The sequence below is a fragment of the Ammospiza nelsoni genome, chromosome 6 (assembly GCF_027579445.1).
Source record: "Ammospiza nelsoni isolate bAmmNel1 chromosome 6, bAmmNel1.pri, whole genome shotgun sequence".
Taxonomy (NCBI): domain Eukaryota; kingdom Metazoa; phylum Chordata; class Aves; order Passeriformes; family Passerellidae; genus Ammospiza; species Ammospiza nelsoni.
In genome coordinates, this window is record NC_080638.1 from 14,766,663 (window position 1) to 14,793,060 (window position 26,398).

Sequence of the window (26,398 nt, forward strand, 5' to 3'; positions counted from 1 at the left end):
TGTACTTAAGGACTTGCTGGGGGAGAAGTGGGGACATCTACTGGAATTTTAAAACACTTCATCATATGTTTCCAAGGCTGCTAGTGAGACATATTTGGTTTAGGTCTAAAGTTGGATGAATAATGCAGAAACAATTTCTACTTATATTTGTGCAAATTTGCAAGCAAATCTTCAGCCATCTTGGGGTTGCTTTTGGTGTCATTTCCTGCACACACTCAGAGTTATTAAACTTTAATCGCATAACTGTTGGCAGAAAATAAATGTTAAACTCACACAGGAATACTATGAAAAGTGAATTTCTAATGTGCTTTCTGTAAGCCTGTGTACCACAAAGCTGATTCCATGAGTTATGTTCATTAGACTGGAGGATGGAAACAATATTAAGTGATTTATGGGATTAACTGCAATTGAACAGTGAGTTTGTGCTTGGAGTAGCAACTCCTTACTTTAAAAGAATTAAAAAAGAATTCAATGAGGAAGGAATAATGTGAAGGAAATTGCAACCCACTCCCCACATTTCATGGTAAGAAGGAAGGAAACTCATCCATCATTAAATGCATTCATTAAAAATTATTCACTCAGATCCATTTAAAGCATGTTCTAACTTTAATCTCCTAATTTCTTGGGGCTAGATTGAGATGTGTCCTGCATGCCCAATAAGAGTGTGAAGGCTCTTCCTGCATCCTGATGTAAGTTGCTTGGACCTTGGGACAGGGCCTGCAGGAGCAGCAGTGTTATGGATGTGCTCCCTTCCTCTCCCCAGAGAAAGCCTGGGGAAGGGAGGGAAAGGGGAATAAGGTTGCAGAAGGGGAAGCTGTTCCTCTTGATACAGAAATTCTGATTGCTTGGTTTGAATGGAGGTCAGGGTTTCCCAAAATTTTACTGCTATGACCAGAGAATAAATAATTCCTGCTTGGACAAGGAAGGTGTAGGTGAAATTGGCCTGAAGGGATATTTTCCAGTGTTATCTGTGTGCCACTGCAATTTGCCTGTCCCATGCCCTTCAGTCTATGCCTTATTTTAACCTTTAAAGTTCAAAGACCTTTTATGTCTTTACAAAGTTTAGGACCTGATTGTGTGATGTGATTGTGTCATGAAGTTAAAAGTTGTTGAAAATGAGAAGCAGGAGTTTCCCCACTCACCTTAAACTAAAAGCCAATTGACCAATGTTTGAACTACACTGGTACTTCACAGACTCGTCCATAGAGTTTCACAAACTCTCTATTTTACTGGGCTCTGTGTTTTCAACCTTTGCATATGATGGACTAAATAAATTGTGTGATTTGTGGTGGGTAATGTGAAATGATTGCTCAGCAATATTTAGAGTAACAGGCACAAGAAATGCCATGTGCAAAATGGAGGATGTTGTTCCTCTAAGTCCCACCACCATTTTTCTTTCTTACTAAGAATTGCTTTAAATATTAAACATAGCTGGTTCACATTATTGTGCTGTGTTTTTTTACTCATTATATATTTTGTTAAAAATTGTCAGATCTGTGAGAAACTTTCTGTAAGACTTTCCACCAAGCTGTTCTTAAGGATTTTCTGCTGGAATGATAAAAGAGAACCATTTGCTACCTGTGGGATCTCAGCACCTCAGGATGGAGGTGCAGAGTGGCCGAGACCACCCTTGGGGGGCTCGGGAGTCCTGGAATGCTGCCAGAAGTGTCTGGTGGCAGGGCTTTGATCCTACACAGGAGACGAGACCTGTATGAGGACTGGGAGGAATTCACTGGGTGAATGGTGAAGGGATAAGTTAGTTAAAGTGTAAAACACAGGGTTTAGGATTTTGGTACAGGGGGGTCTAAAGAAGTAAGATGGAGGAATTGGGGCGTGTCCTGTCCTTCTTCTTCTTCTTGGCCTCCATCTTCTGTGGTGGTGGTGGCACTTTGGGATTGGTTATTACTAAAAGTGCACCGGTTAATAAGGGTAGAAGGTATTGGGGAGAAATGATAAATATTGTACACATAACTTAGGGTATAAAGATAAGTGACCGCCCGGGGGCTTCGGCAGTGTGCCCATGGCTGGCTTGCTGTGCAGACCTCTGTCGGGCTGAAAGAAAATCTTTTAGATAAACAATTAATAAACACCAAGACCGAAACAAGATCAGAAGTCTCTCCTCGTCCTTTGAAGCGCCGGGCTCTTCAAGGCCATCTCTGGGCCTTTCCAGGCCACCTAAACAGCTCACAGAAAACCTTACAAACCTAAACAGCTGAAAACTTTACAAGCGGCGTCCCTGAGATATCGCCGAACATAAATCAGCCGGGAGAAAAATGAAATTTACAGCTACCCATCAAAACATACATTTACCACCAGTCTTATCCTTGGTATTCTATTCTTTCAGCCTTCAGTTGGGTCCTGGGAATCAAAGGAGATCTCAGTCACCACAGCTTTCTCAGTAGTGGAGTTTGTTTTGCACACTATTTGCAGTGTGCTCTGGTTATGAGACTGTTTAAAGAGATCACAAGTGACAATCTCACCTGCTGCTCATTGGGGACAGTTTGGGTGTCAGCATTATGGTGAGAAAGGCTCACATGACTGTTTTCTGACTTTAATAATAAGTTTAATCCTCCAGATTTGTTAGTAAGTGTTAACTTTCCTGCACTGTGCCTCTGATTTACTAAACTGGCACATTTCTTTCAATATATCAGTCTCATTTGGTTGGCCTGCTGCTCCCAAGTTTTTCTAAATTTATCCCAAATAACACGTTTTTAATTGAAAAGAGATTCCCTGAGTCTGTATGCATATCCACATCTATTTCTAACCTTTTTGAGGCTTAAACCAACTCCTATTGCAGACCCTCCAATATCCAGGATCTGTGGACAAAGTTCTTGTATATTTTCAATTAGTACTTTTCATAATTACACTTTAGTGGATCAGGACATTGCTAGGGAAATGTATCTGTATGTTAGAAATGCCAGAAGCTGCCTGCACAATGGTGCTGGCAAAACTTCTGGCACATTTTCAGAGTACACTTTAGTAATACATGCACTTACACAAGCTGAAGGCATTAAAGTAAAAATACTTATATGTTAAGCTAGTAAGACAATAAATGATTGAGGATGCAAGTACTAAAATCTTCCCCAGACAATAGCACATAATATCCAATTAATAGTTGTGGTAAATCTGTCTGAAATGTACTCCATATAATTTCTGGCAAGAGTTGCTTTCAATAGGAGATTACAGAAAACATTTAAAATAGCTGTGAAAAGTACCCTGAATAACAAGCTCGTTATTTACTATATTCATTATTTACTATATTTGTACTTTGTTGAGTTTATTTGTTGTACTGCCTGTTTAGATTTTGTGGATCCTTTTCTGTCCTTCCTGCACAAAAGCCCAACTATGGAAGGTTTCTGAGAGCAACAATTGTGATTTTATAATGAACCACAAGAGGGGGGAGAATGAACATAAATGAAAGAACTTGATTTTAGTGAACAACTGTTACATTTATGTCAATGCTGTATCAATGCTTAATTTAGGAATCTCAGCCAGGTGTTGGCTGTGGAATGAAGAGTTTGAACTAATAGTGAGATGTTCTCCCTAAGATTCATCTTTTCTGGTCTGCTGATTTATTGCTGAGCTTCTCTGAAAGCTGTGGGCAAACCACACTCTCAAATGTTTCTTGCTATGCTGAGTGTGCTTGTCCCTTTTCTTATTGCCTTGATCAAACACAAACAAATGCTAATGAAATGATAAAAATAGAGATCTCTGTGACCTGAATAATCACTTTTATAACTTCCTACCCTGCCTTTTAATTTCTTCCCCACATTTATACAAAGGAGCTCTCTAATTCAAGTAATCAAGGAATTCCTCCCTGGTGCATTGATGAGTTTTTGGTGTCAATATTAAAAATAAATCAGCTTAGTCTGGTGATTATGGACTGATAAAGGACTGGTGAACTTCCATGTGGTTTCAGCCTGCTCTTTAAAGACGGCTCATAGTGCCCTGGTCATTGTGTGCAGAAGCAGCTGTACTGATGGCAAAGTTGGGAACTCCTGGAGATGGTACCCTGGGACTGCTGGGACCACACGTCCCTGGATCAGCCCTTGGGAGAGGATGCACAAGCAGCTTTGGTAAGGAATCAGCTTCCTAATCCCAGGACTCTGGTGGCAGCTGAAGGGTAAAGAAGGAAAACAGATTTTTAGAAGTCACCCACTCCACTGTCCACTTTTTTTATTTCAAAGTGTATACAAGGGACAAATATTATCCCAGTATTTGGTCCTCTGTATCTCATGTTCCTCCTGGCATAGGCTGTCAGTCCTCTGGGAGAGGGATAGGAAAACAAAGATTCTTACTTCCCCCTAGATTAAGAAAGAAGCAAAGCAACAATTATAACAGTAATATGAGGATGGTATTGCAGCAGGTGTTTGCAGCATGGCAAAAAAAAAAAAAAAAAAAAAAAAAAGTAGAATAGTCAGAAAACCTCAGCTTTTCACTGCAAGTAATTACAAGTAGCTCACTAGACTGTAACTCTGAGAGAACACCATGTAATGTTATTAGGCAAAATGATAATGTCCTTAATTTCATGTTCAAAAGCTGAATGGTTCTGAAGGAGGCTTGCAGAAAGAAATTAAGATAGTTGTACTAGAAGAAGACAGAATGTTGATTACCAGCAGTGAGGTATCCAGATTTGACTAATGGCACAGTTATTGTATGCATAAGCCCTAATGGTGTTTAAGTGGTTGCTAGAATGAATGCAATTAATGTAATTTATTTGTCAACATCCAAACACTGCAATACTCAGAATAGGATTGGAGGTTCCTTGCCTAGCACATAACCCTATGAATATTTTTCAGTGTCTCTTTTCACAAGTACACAAAAACAGTGACTATGTGGGTTTTTGTGTTGCTCTCTTTTTTTTTCTTTAATGATTCTCATGTTTTAAGGGGCTTCATGTACATAACTCCACCGATTTAAACTGATTTTGTTATTCTTGGTTTCGGGGATTTTGGAGGGATATTTTAGAATGTTTTGATCTGTCTTGCCACTTGAGGACAATCAATTTCATCTATTCTACATCATGTCCTGAACTGTTTAGAGAGGGATCCTCCTAGATAGTCTGAACTACTGTAGGGTTAACAGTAAATTGATTACTTTCCTAAATTGGTTCATTGATTGATGGTGATCGATGCTCAAAAAAAAAAAAAAAAAGAAACCCCGTGTATTTCTAATGTGACTTTCTTTCAGCTAAAAGCTGGAGTTAATCATCTTTGAGGTCTTGTCATGCTGCATCAGAGAACCTTGTGTTAGTGGAGAACTTTCCCTAAGTGTGACTGGGCTGTAATCGAAATCTTTGAATGACACAGGTAAAGCTTCTGGTGTTTCTCATTGTGTGTCTTTTGCTTTTGATTTCACCTTTTTATAACTTTCTAACCATTTCAATATTTTCACTCTGCATTTTTTGGGGATTTTTTTTTTTTGTGGGGTTTTTTTGTTTGCTGTTTTTAGATCTAAATACCTCACTAATTTCAGGTCTGAGAACAAAGCACCAGTGGTCTTCTTTCTTGGTATTTCCTACTTACCCAAGGAGACAGGAGCATCAGTCCTGTTGAGAGATGTTCCTCTCCATGGTCCTTCCAAGTGTGCAGAGCAGCTGTGCTGCAATGCTCTCCCCTCTCCCTGCACTAATGTGGAAATCCCCCAAGCTTTGGCATTGTTCCTTGCTGACTCAGGGAGAAAGCAGAGTCATTATTCTCCTCCAGATGAAAATTGATTGATATATTAGGGTTAACAGCAAAACTTTATCAGCCTACACTTCAAGTAAGTTATTCAAAAATATTGACAGTCTCTCTGAGCTACTGCTGCCCTCTGCACTGAGGACTGACACGGCAGGGCTGGGATGAGACACAGTTGCCTTTCAGTCTGGATCCACATCAATCACCTTATTGTGGAGCCACCAGTAAGAGACCTGGGCTGTATATCAAACTTCAACATAAGCAGCAGCTGTCAAAGCCATCAGATTAATTATTGCTCATTCATCATTTCTTGTTCAAGGTGGAAAGCCTTTCCAAACCAAGGCATAGAGAACTTGAAATTGCTGTTTAGAGCAGTGGACATGGATTTTGAAGAAGGTTTATAGATTTTACAAATGTTTGTTATTTACATGCTAAATAATTTTTAGTGTAGTGTCTCCCTGCCATACCCAACAACACAGGTAAAGGGATATACCAATGCAGTTCCCATATTAAGAGGGGAGCTATATAAATTTATATAATTGCTTCCTCTTCATTCCCCCTGACTTGTATGGCTTGTTTGGAGGGACTATCATGTTTAGGAGAGCTTAAAGTAGCATGAAAATATTTCTCTTAAGACTTATTACTAGAAATGGAAGGACTTTCTTCCTTGTCTTTTTCTTTTTTTTTCTTTGTGTTTTTTTACTTCTTTGTCCTCTTTGGCTAGAGAAATGTAGAGAGAGAGGAGCACAGATAGTAGAGAAACTCCTTGTAGTGGAACAAACAAACTGCTACTTTCAACTCTGTTGTGAAAAAATGGAAGACTAAAATTTAGCTCTGATTCAGAAACACTAAATTACTAATGGTTTTTTTAAACAATCTGCTGTATTGAAAGAATGTATCCTCGTGCCTATGTGCCTCTGAGTTCCTCATGGCATCTCACAATTTTTGAATTGCTTCTTTTTGGTAGCTTGATCCTAGGAAAGCCTGTAAGAAGCTTTACTTAGCATAGTGGTCAATCTCTACTGTGCATTATTTCCCATGCCTGCAGTCAATACAATGATAAACCTGAGGTGCTCGAGTTTTTGCCTCCAATAATCACAACTAGAAAACCACAAATGGGCTTTTCATTTCTCCCTTGCAAGAGCTATAAAAACCAAGGTAAACCACCCTGCCAAATCACTTTTATAGGGACCTCACTTTCCTGTTCACTAGTTTTACTCCAAATAATTAAAAGCAGCACTTCTGCCCTTCACTGTGGTTTCCAAGGAATTCACAAGGTGCACATGCTCCATCCAAAGTCCTGAGTGAGACCAAACTGGAGGTCCTTGGTGAGTTCATAGCCCAGGGCTCCTGCACCTGGGGATTTGAGCTACAGTGTCCACAAAGTCCCCTTCTCCAAAAGATGGAGGCTTTACAATGCTGAAATGAGCAGCCCACATAAAATTTAATACAGTGACGAAGATGAATTTAGTCCTGATATTTTTTTTTGTTTGCTTCAAATAGGTTGGGTTGTTTTTTTTTGTTTGTTTGTTTGTTTTTTTTGTTTTGTTTTTTTTTGTTTTTTTCTAAGAACATATTTCTGTCTGTAAAAGGTCCTTAAGCATTCTGCATTCTCCTTGCTTTCCAATTAAGTTTCCTGGTGTTTCTAATGTGGTCCTCTGGAGTGCTGGAAAGTAATAGGAACAAGAATGCATTTAATACCTGGCCTGGTGTCTTGGCAGCAAAGCTTAGCACTCCAGTGTGGGGAGTAGCAGGTTCAGGACCAACCCCAGGAGTCTCAGTACTTGGACTGGCAGAGGGCTGGTGTAATGCACAGACAGTGAGCTCATTCTGCAGGTGGAGTGTTCAGCTGCATTGATCTTGTGGCAAACCCAGCCTGCTAAGGTTTTGGAGAAACATTGGCTCTGATCTGAAAGGAAATTGTGCTGCCTTTCCCTGTCTTTCCACTAGTTTAGCTTGCAAGCTCTAATAACATTGAGACATACTTTGAGCAAGGAGGCTGACGCAGCTACAGAGACAAAAAGTAATTTCCTATAAATAGTAAATACAATAAGCAAAACTCGAATCTCTCATTAGGTAATTGTATTTTCATGGGGTCAGCTAGCCTCCCTGGCCAGGCTGAGGTCAATTCTAAAATATGTGCATTATATACATTAGGCATTTGTTAATGAGCCATAAATTTCATCAGCAAGTTGGGTGCCAAAATCAACTCATTTGAGTACATGGTTTGTATCTACAGTGGTGTCTTATGGATTTGTTCCATGGCTGAAACAGCAAGTTTGTGTAGATGCCACGAATGGCATACAATAAGGGGAAAAAAAGGAATACCACAAGCATCATAGATGAGCATAAATCTTCTGAATTTTGGTTACATGAAACCCAGAATGCAGTGGGTTCCAGGATAACAGTAAATAAAGGGGAAGGAAAAAATTCATATTTCCAGAACCAGGAAAGCGTGCTCAGTTATTATTCCATGTGATAATATCTGGTCAGTGCTACTAATTATTTCCTTTGACAAAGGATGAAATGAAAAAGCTAATAAAAAAACTAAATACAAAGTAAACACTTCATTTTAGAGCACCATTTCCTAGGAGGGGCTCAGTGGGGCTTCACTCTAAAAATTCACCAGTATTTTGGTCAGATCCATCACAGGAGCCCTGGTAGAGCAGCAGCAAGATGACTCCTCTCAATAATTAAGCAAGAAGTCCTCATGCTTACTTCTCCTGCCAGCCTAGTGTGTCAAATGTAGGATTTTGTTCCCAAGAATGGTGAGCCTAAAAATGAGAACAGGCTGAACAAACTTTAAACCAAACCTTCTGATGATGGTACCATAACACTCTTCCCTTGCAAGCACGTAAGCAAAATTACTTCTCTGCTTTGGAAGTAAGGCTTGTGTGTCCTTTCAACATGTAGGCTGAAATACTGCTTTGCTTTATTTAACCAACACAGGTCTATGGACAGCAGGATTTTGGCCATTTTTTATTGCCCATTAAATTGGAAGAAGTGTTTCAGAGTAGCCAATTTGAAAAGGAATATGAAATAAAATAAATTCTTCAGATTTCAGGAGTGTTCTCCTTTCATTCATTAAGTTTCCATAGCTGAGCACTGGATCATTGCGTGCTTTGGCAGTGGAAAATAAAATTTCAGAAAGAGAAAACTTTCCCAGTAGCACATGTTGGATCAACACTATAGGCTCCAAGTTGGGTTAAGCCAATTGTAAGTTTGACAGCAGAATTATATCAATCTCTTTGAACGAGTAGTCCAAGGAATTTATGTAGAACCTTGTGAGCTGTTCTCTTAGTTTCGATTCAGTAACTTTCATGTAAAGCAAAGGTGAGGTTTTAGTAGGCAATAGAATGAACAAATTATTGGGAAAAAGATTACACTGTGCCAAGAAATGTCCTGCAAGACATTGAATCCAAGTAAGGCTGGCAAATGAGTGAGGGGAAAAAGTGATCCCCTAATTCTTCATTCCTCTTTTCCAGTGGAGCAGAGGATGGGTGAGTAAAGGAAGCTAGTCCTTGCTCCTGTGTACCCAAAATTCAGGCAGCAAGGAACTGAATAATTGATATATGGAGAAAGGAAGGATATAGGTATAAATTGACAGTTCATTAGTAGAAATTAAAAACATGAATTCTTTTCTACATGTATCTACTAGTGAGACCCACAGAACCCCATCCATCTACATCAGTGGGCTTTGGGACAGTGCAGACATCACCCTGTTGAAATGAGCCTAAAGGAACCTTCAGAGAGGCTGTTTCTCTTCTGCTGCAGGTAATAGTGTTACAGTCTAAGAGTTGAGAGGCTTTTTATGAATACAACTTGAGAAGAAGCAGATCCTGATTGCCTCTGCAAATGAAAGCAGTGAGACAACATAGGTTTTCAATACTGTTAGCTTCCAGGTTAAACAAGACTGATTCCCTTTTTGAAAATCTCTGTACTGTTCAAATTAGTGCAAACAGTATCATGGGTTTCTTGGGGGGGAAAAAAGTCAATGACATATTTCCCCCTTTATCCATCTAGCTCTGGGGAATGTAATGCTGCGGAATATGCTGGCTTTTGTAAGAGATGTAAAACAGAGTCTGTGATCATTTGTGGTCATTAAGGATAACTTTTTTTTCCTTTTTCATGAATAGAGGTGTTAGTGAAGGTGTTCTGGCCTAATTCCAGTGCCAGTAATTGGATTTTTTTTTAAATTTTTTTTAACTTACACACATTCCTTCAGCAGTTTCATTTAGTTCTGTGTGCTGGGCTCAGTTCAGTGCTGCCACATTGGCCCCCCTCTTTTTTTTTTAGCTAGACTGATGCAAACTGACACTAGGACAACTGTAAGCTCTCTTTCCTCTCCCATATAGCCCTTTGTCACAAGAGCACAATTACTGCTTAAAAAAGTTTTTTCAGATGTGCTTTCAATAGTGTGTCTCTACCACCTCTCCAACAATATTTGATAGGGGGACATTTCTAGAAGGCAATATTCAGTAGGAACTCAGAAGGTGAATGGATTATCTTTTAGGCACTGGACATGGGTGGCTGACCCATTCTTCTGACACTGATTTTTAGCCCTGTACACAGAGACACTCTCAAGTCAGCTTCGGCAGGAGGTGTAACCCACTGTGTGCTGGATTTGTAGTGATGGGTGGTATCAGCAAGAAATAAAGATAATTCTGTCTCTCTGTGTAATCTAGTAAAACACTTCCAAAATTCATCAGAGAGGAGATAGGAGATAAGCAAACTGAAGGTAAAGGTACAGTGTTAGGTGGGAGAAAGGAAGAGACACGAGGCACATGAAATCATGAAATGCATTAGAAGCTGAATCAAAATCTTATACTCTGACAGATATGAGGACATAATGGAAAACAAGGTTGTTGCCTTTTTGCTGCTATGCCTAATTGAAGTCACAAAGGATGAAAAAAGGTCAGACACTGTGTAAACCTCTCATTTTTATCTACACTGAATAGTTTCCAGTGTGCTGTATGGAACCAGCTTTAGCTCTTCTACCCTACTTTATGGAGGGGCTCTTCAGCCAGGCATGAGATACCTCAGAATGCTTAAACTGCCTGGGAGTGGCTCAAGTTTGATGAATTTCTAAAAATGGGTGTTTTGGTCTCTCCACAGAGATCAGCAGAGCTAATATACAGCAATGCAACCAGGCTCAGGGATTTCCTCAGGCATTCCTTGTCCCGTGTGACTTCAGGCACATCACAGTCTAAAATCCACAGGTAGACCCTTGCTTCTACACCAGAAAAAGTCCATTTGCTCATGGGGGAGGGATTAGGGATTGCCATGTGTTTAACTAGCCTGGAAATTCCCCAGTCCGTCTTGGAATTTGTTATTAAACAGGAGAAAACCCAAATTAGAGCACAGTCCAAACCCCAGCGTTAAAGGCCTGCAATGAAAACTTTGTCAGGTACACCCTCACACCTTGGATGACAGAGAGTGCCTCTGTCCCCAGGCTGGGACCATCAGCAGGACTGGAGATCACAGAGGGGCTGTACTGAGAACAGGTATCCAGGATAAGCAAAACCAAAATATATTGGAAAAAGAAGTGTGTAATTCTTATACAGATTACTCTTTCCAGGAAAATAAGTGTGCTTGCTACTAGAAATTTCCATTGTAGGCTATCAAGGGTTAAAAAGCATTTGAGAATCAGCTTCTATTGGACTATTTTGTTTGGCCAATATCTGACATGGGTTGTACTGAGCACGTTTTGCCACCTGGCCAATTTTTTTTCCTGCCAAGCTATTCACTCAGGCTTGTGGTGTGAAAAATAGATGTTTAATAGTCAATGAAGTACTATAGTGGGTAATAGTTTATAAATTTCCATGACTTATTATGCTCAGCCTAAGTGACTGTTTATTAAGTGTATTTAAAGCCCCCCATCTCATTAACTTACAGTACTGGTGATTCCCTCCTCCCACCACTGGTGTTTTTAATGGAAAATATTCACACGTCTTTCTCCTAGGGCATGTGAAATGACCCTGTGGAAAAGAGACTGCCTGGATAAGAGCAGGACATCATCCTTGGCTAGGTACAATGTGTTTATAATTTTTGGAAATAAAGTGGATCTGAAATATGAGATATATATGTTGTGGACCAAGAAAAATCTATAAATATCCTTTGTAAAAAGTACAGCTGCCAATATCCCACCCTTCTCTGCTTTGGGTTCACAGTGAATGACACGGGCAGTTTTATCAATAAAGCATGTCTCATGTAAAAAAAATATTAAACCAGCAACTTAATTATGAAATACTGCCTTTATTTTCTTAATGGATTCCACGGTACTTCGGGGAAATATTACATACTAAGATTAAATAAATTCTCTGCTAACAAAAACCAGGCCCAGTCTTAACTTTAGGGATCTACTATTAGCTGTGCAATGGGAAGGTGAGTTTCTGTAGCAGGGAAAGACTGCTAATTATAAAATAACATGTTTTGTTCCCCTGTATTAACCTCTAGAATGAAAAAGGTCATCGTTGCTCTTGATAAATTCTGTGAAATCTCTCAAAAGGATCCTGCTGACATCAATGAGATAAGCTGCTTTTGTCATATATAATATTTTAGTAATGCTGTGTAAGTGAAACTCCAGATTAATCCCTGAGGTGATTCCAATGAAGCTACTGGGAACCTGATAACAGTAAAGTTTGGTCATCTAACACTTGTCTTCATGCTGCTTACATCAGTTTCCTGAAGGTCACTTGGAAGCTGAAGACAAACACGAGATAATGGAAACATGAAAACATAAAAATGGGTAAATATTATGATAATGTGAAGAGATGGCTCTAATAAAGGTAAAGGAAGTTGTGCATAAAATCCCCTCCACTAGAAAGCATCTGAGAATACAGTTTTTCTAAGCTGGGATGTTAAGCTGACACAGATGTTACAGAGGAGCCCTTTCCATGCAATCTCAGATGCCACATCTGGAAACAGCCACGAACATCAGCTCAACCTGTGACAGCAACGAGTGGAGCAAGAGCAGGGCCACCTGTGCTGCAGGGAGTGAGCAGCTCTCTGCTGGCCTGCTCCCAGGTACTTCCAAACAGCAGATATAAAATACGTGCCCCCAGTGTTGAAGGAGTTAATGTGACATTGCAAAATGAGCTTTGCTATTTGCTGTTTTGTTTGGCCAATAGCTGACACAAGCACATTTTGCCACCTGGCTAATTTTGTGCTGCCAAGTTATTCATTCAGGCCAGTGGTGTGAAAAAGGAGGCATTTAATAGTCAACAGAGCACTACATAGGGTAATAGTTTATGATTTTCCATGACTACTTAGATGCTCCTCAAATTATTCTTGATTGAGCAAATTATTCTTTTTTAAAATCATCCCATTCATTTATTTACTAATGACTCTATCCCTTCTCTCCTGTGCACCATTTTTTTAAAGTGGGAACTATCAGCCATTTCCATGTTTGAGAGGATTTAGCCAAAGGAAAACTATGAGCATATTATAGCTCAGATCACAACTTTGAAAGGCCTTTTGCCAAGATAATAGAGGTTGCATAAAACTGCTTTCTGAGCTTTCCAGGGAGCCCTGCATAGGGGTCAGATGAGCTGGAGAGAAACCCTGACACCCTGGTTCAGCAGATGAATATATTAATCCTCTCTGCCTCCCCGTTATTTTATTTTTTCAGCAGGTGGTTGCTTCGTTGGTTGGTTTTCAAGATGAACCACAGGCTGATGGGCCCATTCCAGCAGGGTCAGCAGCTAGCTGAAAACCCTTCAAGGTTTAGACAGGGAATCCTTGGCAAGGCCATCCAAGATTAGTGTTGGAACAGCAAACCCCTTCCTCAGAAGAGCCTACCTGTTAATAATTGAGTTATTTATCCTGCAAGGTGCTGGTAAAGGTGCTTAGATGTGTGCCAGAAACAGCAGTTTTGCTTTTGTGTGTATTTCCTAGGGTGCTGGAAGCAAGCAGGAGAGGCAATCCTCTGCCTGTCACAGCAAACACACAATGGCACTGTGTGTAAATTGATTTTCCAGACTTTGGCTAACCTGTGTTAAACCAAAGAGAGGAGAGCAGACCAAAGCATCCTGCTCTACAGATGTTTTAAGTTTATTAAGCCACAATGCCAGAAGCTGTCAGAGCAAAATAATGCACGTTTTTGTGAGTTTACCTGATGTCACATCCTTTAGACAAACACTGGTGTTAATGTTTATTGTATGGCTTAATTGGTTGGATATAGGATAGCAACACAAGGGTAGAGAGATGCTTGTTATGTAGGTCTTCGTGTTGTTTCAAAGTCTTTATTATTATGACAGCAAAGTCTTGTTCATTAAAGTTTCACAATCCATTTTCATTAGGATGAAACTGATTCTGTAAATGAACAGTTGCTCTGAAAAATCAAACCCTTGCAGCTATCACAGGGGAGGTACAAAGTCTGTATTAATTATCAGGAATATGGTGTCGATCGAAGATGTTAATTGCCCTGATGGTTAGTTATTTGGGGAATTGCCATGCATTTCATGCAGGGATAATAAAAATGAATTTTTAAACAAAGAGATCTTAAAATAATATATAATCTGTAGAGAATACCAACATCAAAGGCTTATCTCAAAGCTTTGAATTTTATCTTTGTGGTCCAAAATGTTAAAGATGAACTGAGCAATATTTCAGCTGGTTCAAGTTTGTGAGAGGAAAACAAAACAAGAGTTAATTAACTGTTATTACAAACCTTTTCAACTTTAATTTGACTTTCAAATATTAGCATTTATCTATGAACTATGCTTCTGGGTTTGACAAATTAGCTTTCACAGAACAAGTTTAATTAGGCTTCATTGTGCTTTTATGTCACTTTGCACAGTTCCAGACAATGAATGGATTAACTTACTAAAAGTCATATGTTTAAAAGAATTTGTTGAATGCTAAAAAGGTTGACAAAGTTGCAAAGCTTTACCAGCCAAATGCAGAAAAGATGCATCCTGTTTAGCATGATAACACGCATTCTTTGCAGAGAACAGCTGGTGCTGACACACACAACCCTGCCTGGCTGCTCTCAGCACCCACAGGCTATGTCACCACCCCCTCCCCATCCCTACCACCCTGGGAAAGTCTGGAGTGTGGGTTTACAACCACAGCCTGATACCTGTGAAAGACAGGAAAGGGGAGAGCTACAGGTGCACATGGCATGACTAAGCATGCTTGCTCTCTAGCTGGAATAAAATAATCTCAGTGTGAACCTGTATTTCTGTTTTAATTTTTGATTTCTTTCTTTTTTTTTTTTTTTTTGCCAGTGGTATTAGGACTGCTCCATATTTATGTCATGCTTATGAGAGATTAAAAAATAAAAAAGGGGAGAAAAAGCAGTATAGCAAACTGATTTGTCTCAACATAATCAAAGGTGAGAGTGGAGAGCATTGTAGAAGAGTATAAATAAATGTGAAATTCAGAAATATTGTTCTCCTTCAGAAAGGGATGTGTCACTGTAGAACTCACTAAATAGAGATTTGGTATGACAGTAGGTGCTGTCTAGAGGAAAGCTTGTTTTGTAGCTGGGTTATTAGACCTTTTCTGTTTTTTTCTGACTTCTCATCCTCCTCTCTAGCCACACATGCTTCTCTGTCCTGTGGTGTTCAGCTGCTTTTGTCTAGACAAGCTAGAACAGTCAGGAGACCCTGAAGAGATCTAAGAGGTGATCTAGTGAAAATTGTGCTTGAGAACAGAAAGCCAGGGCAATCTGTTTTGTGGAGAGAAAGAAGAACAGAATTCTGGGGAGAGAGCGCTGTATCAGATTAAATAATCAGATTTGTGGTGGCTGCATGTGGGGAGGCAGAAGTAAATGCTTTTAGAAGGTGGCAGTGCTGAAGCAGCAGTGGGTTTGTGTGTGTTTGCCCATCCTAAATCACATAGGCCTTTCCTGGTGGCCAGTATAATTTAGGATAACATCAGACTGTTCTAACTCATGGCTGGCTGGCTGCCTGCAGATTCTTCCAGGAGTGATGCTGCACCAGGATTATCCAGTCAGGACATTTACACTAAACATATTCTGAATTCCATGGTCAAGAAACCCAGTGTTTAGGTATTGATGTAGTAGCTTTATGCCAGTTAAGGATTTTCCCCATGCAGGAGCATTGCCTGGGAGGCCCTCATGGTTTCTTCACTGCTGAGAGTGTGTCCTGTTAGATTTTGTGTAAGAGTGCTGCTGGACACTTTAGCATGCACACTTTGCAAGAAGAAAGGTCTAATGTGAGAAAGTGACAAGAAAGGAGTTTAGGATTATAAGGAAGACAAAATAGAGGAGCTGTGTGGTGGACAGAGCCAGAGGCAACAAGGAAGCCATATTAAGCAGCAGTGAAAACAAACAAACAAAAAAACTAGAGACATTGCAGAGGGGAAAAAAAATGAGTGAAAAATATATTGCAGTGCAGTGGTAGCAAGCTCAAATGAAAGCTAAGAAACAAACAACAAGCATCAGGCTCCACTTAAACCCCACTAGGCAGCAAGATGAAATATGCTGTAGTGACCATTTTGTAAAGGGTCCTTTAGATTTAGGACAGAGAAGCAGTTCTAGCACTACGGCACACTATAAATTGCACATTTCCTTCCCTCCCTTTTGTCTGGCAAGTGCCAGTTACTCTGTTTTTCTGTATGCTCATTATTGGAATTTTCCAGTAACTGTGCACAATTCATATAAAGCAGAACTCTGGCTGAAACCAAGGTAGAAAGAAAGTAGTGGGAATATACAATATGCTCTTATACTTAAAGCCCCCATTCTCCTTATCAGGATTTATGAGTGTTCAAGAAGGAAAGGCCCACACTAAACACCTTTAACATTATCTTATGTTTTCCTAAAGTTTTACTAAAAGTAAAGATAAAATCTATATGGTTATATGTGTAAGATCTGGTTGGAAAGTAGAAGAGCAGTTTATGGAATACTACAAAACATTTGACATAATTTCTGTTTTATAAGGTTGAAAAATGCATACTGTTTTCAAAACACAGTCACTGTTTTACAAATCAGTTTTTTTTCCCTGTTGCTCATATTTTTCCCTTTTTGTACTGAGTCCATTAAAATCCATACTGTCTACACATGCTTCCAACTTTTCTCCTGCTTTCAGTCTCTCTTCTCTGCTTCACCTACATTGAGAAAGTGATAAATAATAATAATAAAAAATCCCCTTCTTCTGTAAGCCCAAGTAATAAAAAATACTTTATTTCCAGAGTACAAATTTACATGAGACTAAGCACCTTATTCTGCTAAAGATCTTTGACATGCAAGAATCTTATATGTACTATCTTGGTCTGAAAATACCTTTAAGTGCTCTGTTTGTTACTTATCCTGATGGACTCCAATGAGAGTTTTCTGAATAAAAGTAGTTTAAAATATGAAGTAAGGATTTCAGGATTTGGTGTGCTTACATGGAAATCCCCAGTGCTGGAAAGGTTTATACATTTCCTTTAAATGTGTGCACTGTAAGTGTGTCCTTTGAAGTCAGTGGGACAAATCCTCAGCTGATATCGATTGCTATTCTTCCACTGATTTCAGTGAAGTGATAACATTTATTCTAGCTGAAGACATATCCCATAGAGACTGAATGCTATTGTAAAGTTGCATGCTTAGAAGCTTTTTCCACATTTACCCCAAGACTATTTCCTCTCTGTTCCCAGAACCTTCAAGCAGCCTTTTATAGTATTTCATTTCACTGGAGTGCTGACACAAGTTCCATTTCAGTGATGGAAGAGAATCCTATACTTCTGTGGAGCATAAAATGTTATAAACAAAAGGCAAGTGATAAATTGGACCCACACACTATGCTTTACTTATATATTTTCTGTGTATACAGTGTGCTGCCTGTACTGGCATGGCATTCGTTCAGGTATGGGTTTCATATGTGAAAAGCCTGTACTTGTGTCATTTTTCACTCTCCTGAATTGTACATGGGTTCTGCAAAAATGTGGTCATTGAATTCTTTTATTTTTGTGTCCTGTTCAAATGTGAAATCAAGCAGGACTTTTTGTCCATGCTGTCTGACAAAAGGCTTACAGGGACAATTCATGCTCTCAGTTTATGGCTGTGCTGCCCTTTCTCTTCCTTCAAGTCTCAGGCTGATTTTAGAGCGTGTTGATCTGAAACTGCCCTCTGACACTTCTCCATATTTTCTCTTGCATCTTCTTGTATGCTCATACTGTGCCCAGTGGTGCAGGGGGACACAGTATGGGTCAATGAATGTGGTATAGAATGTAATCTTTTTCCCCAATGAGTTGCAGCTGGGCCAATTACTGAGATTAGGAGCAGGCCTGATGTTAACAGGCCACACCTGCAGCCAATAAGAGCAAGTGGTATAAAAGAGTGGAATGATGTGATCTGGAATCAGATGGCTCCTGCAAGGACTAGGAATAGTCAGTGCTTAGAGGAGCTGCCTGTGAGAAACATTGAGGAGGTATGAAATTCTGGTGGTATAGAATACTTGCACTGTAATGATAATGGAACTGTTGTAATATATAAGACAACACAGTGGAGCTTGATTGTGCCGCAGCCTACAGGTTTTTATGGCTTATTCTCTAAGTTTCTCCAGTCCTCTGGATTCTGTGCCTATGCTGGCATCAAAATGACTCTTTAGGCTGATGCTTGTAGATAGACCCTAGAAATGCCTTGGAGGGAAACAAAAAGAAAGACATTAAGCTGTTTTTCCAGATAAGCTCTTTCAGATGATAGGATGAAGCATAAGGGTTGGTACTGGGGACAGTTTTTGAGTTTTTTAAAGATAGCCATCTCCCTAATAAAAATACAAAAACCTGAATTTAAACGCTTCCGTACTGAAAATCTTGACAGAAAACTTCAGAGCAAAAAACTAAAAACTTTAGCTGTGTGTGAGGTGATTGGGAAAAGGCAAGATCATCAGACTTAGCCAAATCATTTTGACATGGCAGTCCTTGCATAACCAGAACATGAACCCAAGGGTCAGAATAAGTCTTTTACTGCTGAACCAGGGAGTATAAGTATTTTCACACTTCTTTTCTGGAAAACACCAAACAATCTTGGGTAATTAGAAACAGTAGCCTTACTTGTGGACTCAGCAGTGCATGAACTCTACAGCTACCTTTCTGTCCAAAGCATGGTTCCCAGAACCCAGAAGGTGTGGCCCAGGGCCAAAACCCCCAACCACCCTTACTCAAGGTCTTGAGCTGAGGGAAGAATGTGTGCCTCTTGCTTCTGAGGTAGCAACAAATGGGACTGTATTTAATCCAGGGGGGAAATCTTCATTTTTTTAATGGAAACTTCTCCTGTTAGCTTCAAATACCAAGTGAGGTCCAGTTATCTTCATCCAGAAAGTGATCTGCTGGATGAAAATGGGCACGATAAAAGGGGGTAAATACAGATTCTCATATTTTATGTGGAGAAGGGTGAATTACTCCCCCAGTTTGTGTGAAAGTATGAAAAATGGAAAGATGCATCCTTTGGAGATATTAATTCCTAACAAATGTGCCACTGCAAGAAGTTTGGGAGGTATTTATTCTACAGAGACAATCTGTTGTTAGCAAATTGTGCACTTTGCTCACCGTAACCCATTGTTACTGCAGATTTCACAGGTAGATTGTCACCCATTTGCTGAGTGGTTTTGTGCAATCTCTAAATCATTGCAGGCCATCTATTTGAAAAGTGTTAGTGGAGGAAGCATAATGTGCTTTCATGGTAATGTAAAATGCATTAGAAATGAATTGCATGATGCTTACCTCTCAAATTACAGAAAAGACAATGACACCCATATATGAGAATGCAAATTATATATAAAAATATCACAGATGAATCCCTGAGCTGTAACACTTGTTCATTTCTATAAATATTAACACATCAGGATTTATTTTGACATACCACTAAGATAAGTGCTAGAACTGACAATAATAATGTATAATTTATGTCCTCCATATTACCTTAACATCACTGTGCTTACATTATTGCATAAATTAATTTAATGTTTCTGACATGCAGCAGATTATTCAAGCATTTGTTCTTTTGTTTTCTACTGGTTTTTGTTGCTGTTTTCCAAATTACAGAATATTATTATACTCTAATGTTTATTTTATGGTACATACAATTCATAAAGTCACTTTAAAGTTCTGAAAGCTTTTATTTAGCACTCAGATAAACATGTGTTGTTATATGATGTGGAAAGAGCATTAAAGCTTTTGTATATTAAATAACTTTATGCTTGTGATGCAAATTGACAATAGCTGAGAAGTGCAAAGCTCAGGAGAAATTGAATCTGCAGCCTGTACTTTTAAGATACTTGGGGAATATAGGGTTGCTACTGCCCGTGTCTCTCATGTGAGACTCTCTCACAAATGCATCTAAAAAGTCCTAGATTTATCAAAAAATCTTTTGGTATTTGTTGCTCTGAACTACAGGTCTGTCCTTACCTGTCCCATGTGATAAGCTATATGTAATCAAGTGTGCATTTTCACGTGGCCAAACAAACATAAATTGATGAACTGGTGAACTTTAGGCTAGAATTCAACTTCTTATTTTACCCCCCAAAAAGGCAGAATATCCTCTCTGGACATGCAGTATTTTTTTCTTTAATTTAGAAATAAATATCTAAGAATTGATAAAACATTGCCTTCTTTTCTTTGCAATTAATATAAATGAAAACTTTCCTAAGGAAAAAAAAAAACCAACAAAACAAACCAAATCAGACAACATTATAATATGTTTAATTTCCTCAAACGGTTTTGACAATGCGTAATGGAAAGCATTTAAAACACTGAATAACTGTTACTTGGTAGCAGTTGTGCATCGTCACTAAATTTGGAGAAGAGAAAGTGTGATAAAGCCAAGCTGTTCACAGGCCAGGCCAGTAGCCTGGAGAACTCTGAGTGGAGGATTCCCAAGCTGAGCCTCTGTGACTCTCCCAGTGCCCTTTTCCTGGGGCTAAAGGAAACACAGCACCACATTGTGCTCTGAGAGCTCCGGGGTGTGGAGGGCAAGATACACATAGCACACAGTGTTTTTCCTGGTAGTTTTTTTTCGGTGGTTTCCATCGGTTTTTAAGTCTTCAAGGCTACATAATCACTGCTTGGTAGCATTAAAAAAAAATAAAATAAAAGGTAAAAAAAATCAAATAGGGGAACTGGCTTTGTTCTAACTCCATTGTGCATGTGCTCTGAAAAGCACATGCACAATGGCATTAGAATAAACTCCACTGTTTGCAAAAAAAGGAAGAAGAAAATAGATTTACATTTTAAAGGCCAGATTTACCTGTGCAGTGTGGTAGTCTTATATGCTTGCTGTAATATCTAAAAGTGCTATAAGCCTTATCGATAACCAACTAGCTGTTGGTGTGTTTAGCAAATTAGTTAATAACCTCCAAAATTAATAAAATTTTTTCAGTGCCAATACTAAATAGCAAATAACTGAAAGCACTGCAGGCTTGTTCCTTGTGCTTGTTTACTGCTTTTGTTTGGATGTTAAATAACTGTGGGGCTTCTCTGAAAAAAACACTGCAGAACAGCAGAGCTAAGGTCAAGATTATATGGCAGCAATTTGAAAGAGGCAGATGTAATATATGAATATTTTAATAAATAAGAATCAAACAATGCAATCACTGGAAAGACCCACTGAAGAGTTGGACATGTGAAATTCCATTGCAGCAATCAATTTGTAGGCACCTGATCTTCAAGGTGGAATCCGTAACCCTAAATTATACCTCTGGGTAATGACTAAGGAAAGTCAATTTTCTCAAAAAAATACGGTCTTCAAAATAACTGCCATTGTGCAGGGAGCTGCTGAGGCCAGGGAAGGGCGTTTGCTCCCATTCTGCAGCTGTTCCAGTGCCAGGTCCCAGGGGATGGGGAGAGGCTTCCATCTTCCATCCATGGGGACCCCCATTGCAGAGTGGTGCCTCCAGCTGCCTTTCAGGATCGGGGCTGGCTCTCCTTGCCAGCTCACATCCAGATGATGTGCAAACACATTGCTCATCTCCTGGGAGATTATCCCAGTCATGGTGATAAAAATTGCAAGGTCAGGGCAAGCACTATTCCGTCATCTCTGTACCCCTGTGCCAAAACCGATGCAAGGTGCTTGGCATCAGAGCTGAATTCTTTATGTTTTATGCATTAACTTCTTTTTGTTTTTTATACTTTATTTCTGAGGAAAATAATTTCTGATTAAATTCTTTATGAGATTTCTGAAGTTTAGTTTAGTCTCTTAAGGAACAATTTTGTAAATTACCTACGATGACATATCTGGGATAGGAGGAAAAAAATATTTTTCTGAATTGCCTTTTATTAACTACTTGATGTATTTTCAAATCTTGCTCAAGACTTTTACTCTTTATCAATGCAACTTGTTGATTTTGTTTGTTTGAGGACATCAGCAACCAAGGCATTTGTTTGCTGTGCTGAGGGACTTCAACAAAGCAACCTTTGAGCAGGTTTGCAGAGCAGCTCTGAAGCTGCTGATATGGGAGCTCTTTGGAGATGCTGGCTATGCCACTCTCAGTGGTGGCTGACACAGAGCAAAGTGCCCTGCTGGAATTTAATTGTTGCCTGTGTGTTTGTGCATGACACCAAACCCAAGAGCAGGCATCCTCAACGGATGCTAGGAATTATAGTTTCCCACTTCTCTGATTATTAAAACTTAAAGTTAAATGACGCATCTAAAACTGGTCAGTTTAAATCACAAGAAAGAGCCAACAATTTTTAAAAGGTGGTGTATTTTCTGGTTGCTTAAATCAGATAAATAATATGGAAGCCTTAAAAACAGTATTTCAAGGAAAAACATTCAATATTTTAACAGTGTAATTGTTTTCCTGCTGCCAACTGCTTAAGATGCTGAAATCTCTTTTTAAGACAGCTTCCCGTTTTCACTAGTCTGCTCTTAGTAGTGGTAGAAAACAGAACATTCCCACTTTTTTGGACTTATTTTGGTGTAAAATAATCCTTTACTTTACAATTGGTCTTTCTCCTGTATCAGCAGGAATAGTACCATGGTGGTTTTTTTTTAACTGAAGGTTAAGGACAGAGGAATAATTGAAAAATCAAAATACTGTTCTGCAGACACTGATGTGGAGCAACTTCTTCAGATTTTTAGTGATGAAGAGGCCCAGGGGAAATTATATTCTGTGTCATCCAACTACAAAAGTTGCCCTCTGACTAGAGCAGAATTTAACTGTGTTATATGTGCAGGGGGAGCAGTCCTGCCTGATATCTGATGCAGGAGCCCCAGTTGTTTCCCACAGAAAAAGGAGAGATCCCAGTTTGAAAGAGGACTACAAGCTGGTAGCAATAATGCTTGAGAAAGACAGAAAAGCTGAATAAGGGCGTGTAGGTGGTAGTAGATCAGCACTTTCAGCAGCACATAAGAAATGCCATGCTGCAGAAGTCCTTTAGGATGAGAGACGGGCAGCTGTGCAAGGACCATAACAGGTGATGGAACTGCAGCTGATAGCAGTTTTTATCACAGGCATCAGCTGAAATCAGAGCTGAGCTGAGGAACACAAAGGGTTCATGGAGGATTGAGGGAATGGGGAGAAGGTGATGTGCTTGGGGTTGCCAGAGAGGGAGGTGGTAACAGGATAATTTAACTTCTAAATTAGTTATTTGGTGTTGCCCCTACAGCAAGAAGTCAGGACAAGAAAGAAAGGAGAGACAAAAGGAGTGAGTTTTGTGGCCCTGGAAGCAGCATTGGAGGAGCCAGGTAAGTCTTTTGTTTGGTTGGCTGTTTCCTTGTTAGACAGCCCAAGGTGTTGACAAACCAGTGTTCTGCTGAGACTGAGAGCGTGCCCATGCTTGGAAGGCAGCTCTGAAAATGTCTCTAACTCAGTGATCCTGAGTCTGGACGCAGCTGTACTGGCAAAACTAACTCCCAAGAGAGAAATTAGCTGTGCTGGCAAAAGTTCAATTTTGCCAGTAAAACCACATCTATGTTAGGGCCTTTTGCCAGCACAGCTGTGCTGGTTGCAAATCCCATGTCCTTACACCCCTGACTTTCTGCTAGCAAAACTTTAGTGTAAGATTTGCCTCAGAAAGAAAATAATAGGGAGATTCACTTGTATTGATTCAAAGCTACTTGTTTTAATATAGAAAGTAAGGCAAAATCTCCATAATGGTATAGTTTATACGGTCTCCCTTTAGAGCTTTTCTCACTTGCATTTCTTAAATGTTGATTTTTTTTTGTGTGTGTGTATGTTGAGCACTTTAATACCAAATCATCAAAAATGCAATCTGGTAACCTGAACCACATTACAGCTTCAATGCATCTCTGCCTCATTCTGTGCTAAACCACAGTTCTTTGATAAAAAACATGATAAAGAGCTACATTGTACAAAACACAGTACAGCCAGCTGCAAATATTCCAGGGCTATCCGGTAGTAAATGGCATAAAGTACAGAATGTGTGGAAGCTAATGCTCTCATTCATTTCTGGATATATATATATATATATATAGTTAAAGTAAGAATCAGATGAAGAAAACCATGTAAAATCTGCCTACCATCAGCTGAAAGCATGAAGAAAACTGAGTTTTTATCACTTATCTGCAAAACCAGAACTCAGTGCAAATATAGATGTATTTTCAGAGCTCTAAACTGGATTTAAGAGTGAATTAAGGCTCTTGATTTTTTTCCCCTCTATGCTATAAAACACTGGTGTTGGGCCCTGCTTTTTGGAAGTCAAGTCATACTGATTTTACCACGTTGAGAAAGAAGAAAGGTCATAGAATCATAAAATATACTGAGCTGGAAGGGATCCATCAGCGTTTGAACCCAACTTGTGGCCCTGCACAGGACTCCCCAAAAATCTCATCCCATGCCTGGGAGTGTTGCCCAGCTGTAGTGTCACTAAACAAATCTTCAGAAAATGTTCATGCATACAGGAACTAGATGTGGGCTGTCTCCTTCAGGCCTGTGTAATAAATGAGGTTGATGCACAGGACCTGTCTGCCCAGATTGCTTCTTGGTGGATCTGGTGCAAATTCTCTTTCCAAATCGGGGAAAAAACCAAAAATCAAAACAATGAAGTAGCTTTGCAAATGCACAGACATACCCAAGTACACCAAGAACAGGCTGTTCCTGAGCTCTAATATTGCTGTGCTACTCTGATACAAAAGAACAACATGAAAGCTAAAATCAAATAATTTCAGTACAGGAATGATTGTGAACTGGTTTGCAGTGGAACTGCAAAAAGTGCTTGTCAGTGAAATCTGACATTTTCCCATGGCTTGGAAGGATCCCCTGTTTTTACTCTAGGGTTATCATCCATATTTTTTTAACAGGAGAAAATTATTTTGGTCTCCTGAGTGTAAACTTTTCTAGGGACCAGTGCACAAGCCCAGCCTGGAACTTTTCCTTCTATTGACAGCCTGTTTTCACTCAACATATCTTTGATACTAGTTCTACTTGCAAATGTGCTGATGTGGGAAGCTTTGCTGAAAAACAGATAAACAAATGTGATTGCATCAGCCTTGTTTTCTGGAGAAACTAGGATTAAAAATCTATTTGCATATCTCTATATACACAGAAGAGTGCTTTGGATGACCCCTTCCTAAAAAAAAAATAAATTGCTCAGTAGGTAGAATATCCTTTTACAAAATGTTACCTGAGTCTAATATGATGGTTGTAGGAAAACTCTCTCTTGCCAGGAATATCCTGAAGTAGTGCCAGAGGCTTGCTGGCTTTGAGACATGTTGGGAGTTATTCATAACTCAGTGTGGGTACCTACGAGCACTGGAATGTGCAAAGTGATTTTTCGAAACCCACACAGAATCTTCAGAAGATGGTCATATTTGATGTAGGCTTTTTCATGCTATAGAGACTGTGCATAAGAAATCACAGCATGCATAAATAGTGCCAGGACTTGAAATTCCAGCCTTTTCCCAAGGAGACAGATCCCACAACGGGGTTTTGTTCCTTGTTTTTCCTTTTTTTTTTCTTTTTTCCCTTTCTTCTTTTTCATTTGTGGTCATGCTGTGGCCAGAAGATGAGTAGGAAGTTCAATATTGTATTTTTGATACGGTGAAAATTAAATTTGTGTTGCTGTAAATCTGAGTGAACATCTGTGATGTTTAATTATGGTGGTAGCACCAAAGCATTAAAAAGATCTTTCTGCACAGTCACAATTTGTCAGGAAGAAAGCATAAATTCAGGTTTAACTGGTTTTTGGTTTGTTCTCCTAGAGCTGATAACAAAGTTTAGGCCTAAGACCAACTCTCCTGAGAAACAGCACATCTTCTGAAATTCCATTACAGTCGTTGACAACAGTGGTTGTTCCATGGAATTTTAATGGATGACCATTTTTTCTGTAAAAATTGGAAGCTTTATGAGTACATGCAAATGTAGAAATTTACCTGCTTGAAATTAATTTTTGTTTGTTGCTTGTCACATTGATGTTTCTTAGGCCAACAGAGGGAACAAACTTAAAGAAAAATACCAAGTAACAGTGTGAATGGGATGCCAAAAACCTCTGCAGCACAGTCAGAAAGGATATAAGAGACTTGACTTGACTCTGTGTGACAAATTATGCAGCAGAATACATAGATGTGACACTCAATATTTTATATATGTGTAATGAGCCCATCTACAATGGGGATCCCCATGGATGGAAGCCTCTCCCCTGGGACCTTACACTGCAGTAGCTGCAGAATGGGAGCAAACACCCCTTTCCATGGCTTTAGCAGCTCCCTGCACAGTGACAGTTGTTTTGAAGGCTGTCTTTTTGATAAGATTGCCTTTCCTTAGTCCCTGCCCAGAGGTATAATTTAGGGTTATGGATTCCACCTTGAAGATCAG

The 26,398-nt window shown here is 39.4% G+C and overlaps 1 long non-coding RNA gene across 1 annotated transcript in view; it reads left to right on the top strand.

Moving 5' to 3' along the window:
• Positions 1–23,229: 23,229 nt before the first annotated feature.
• The window catches only part of LOC132074041 (uncharacterized), a 65,364-nt gene continuing 62,195 nt past the window's right edge, over positions 23,230–26,398 (top strand). Inside the window, exon 1 of the long non-coding RNA XR_009418576.1 lies at positions 23,230–23,310. This is a non-coding gene — a long non-coding RNA (uncharacterized LOC132074041). The remainder of the gene's footprint in view (positions 23,311–26,398) is intronic.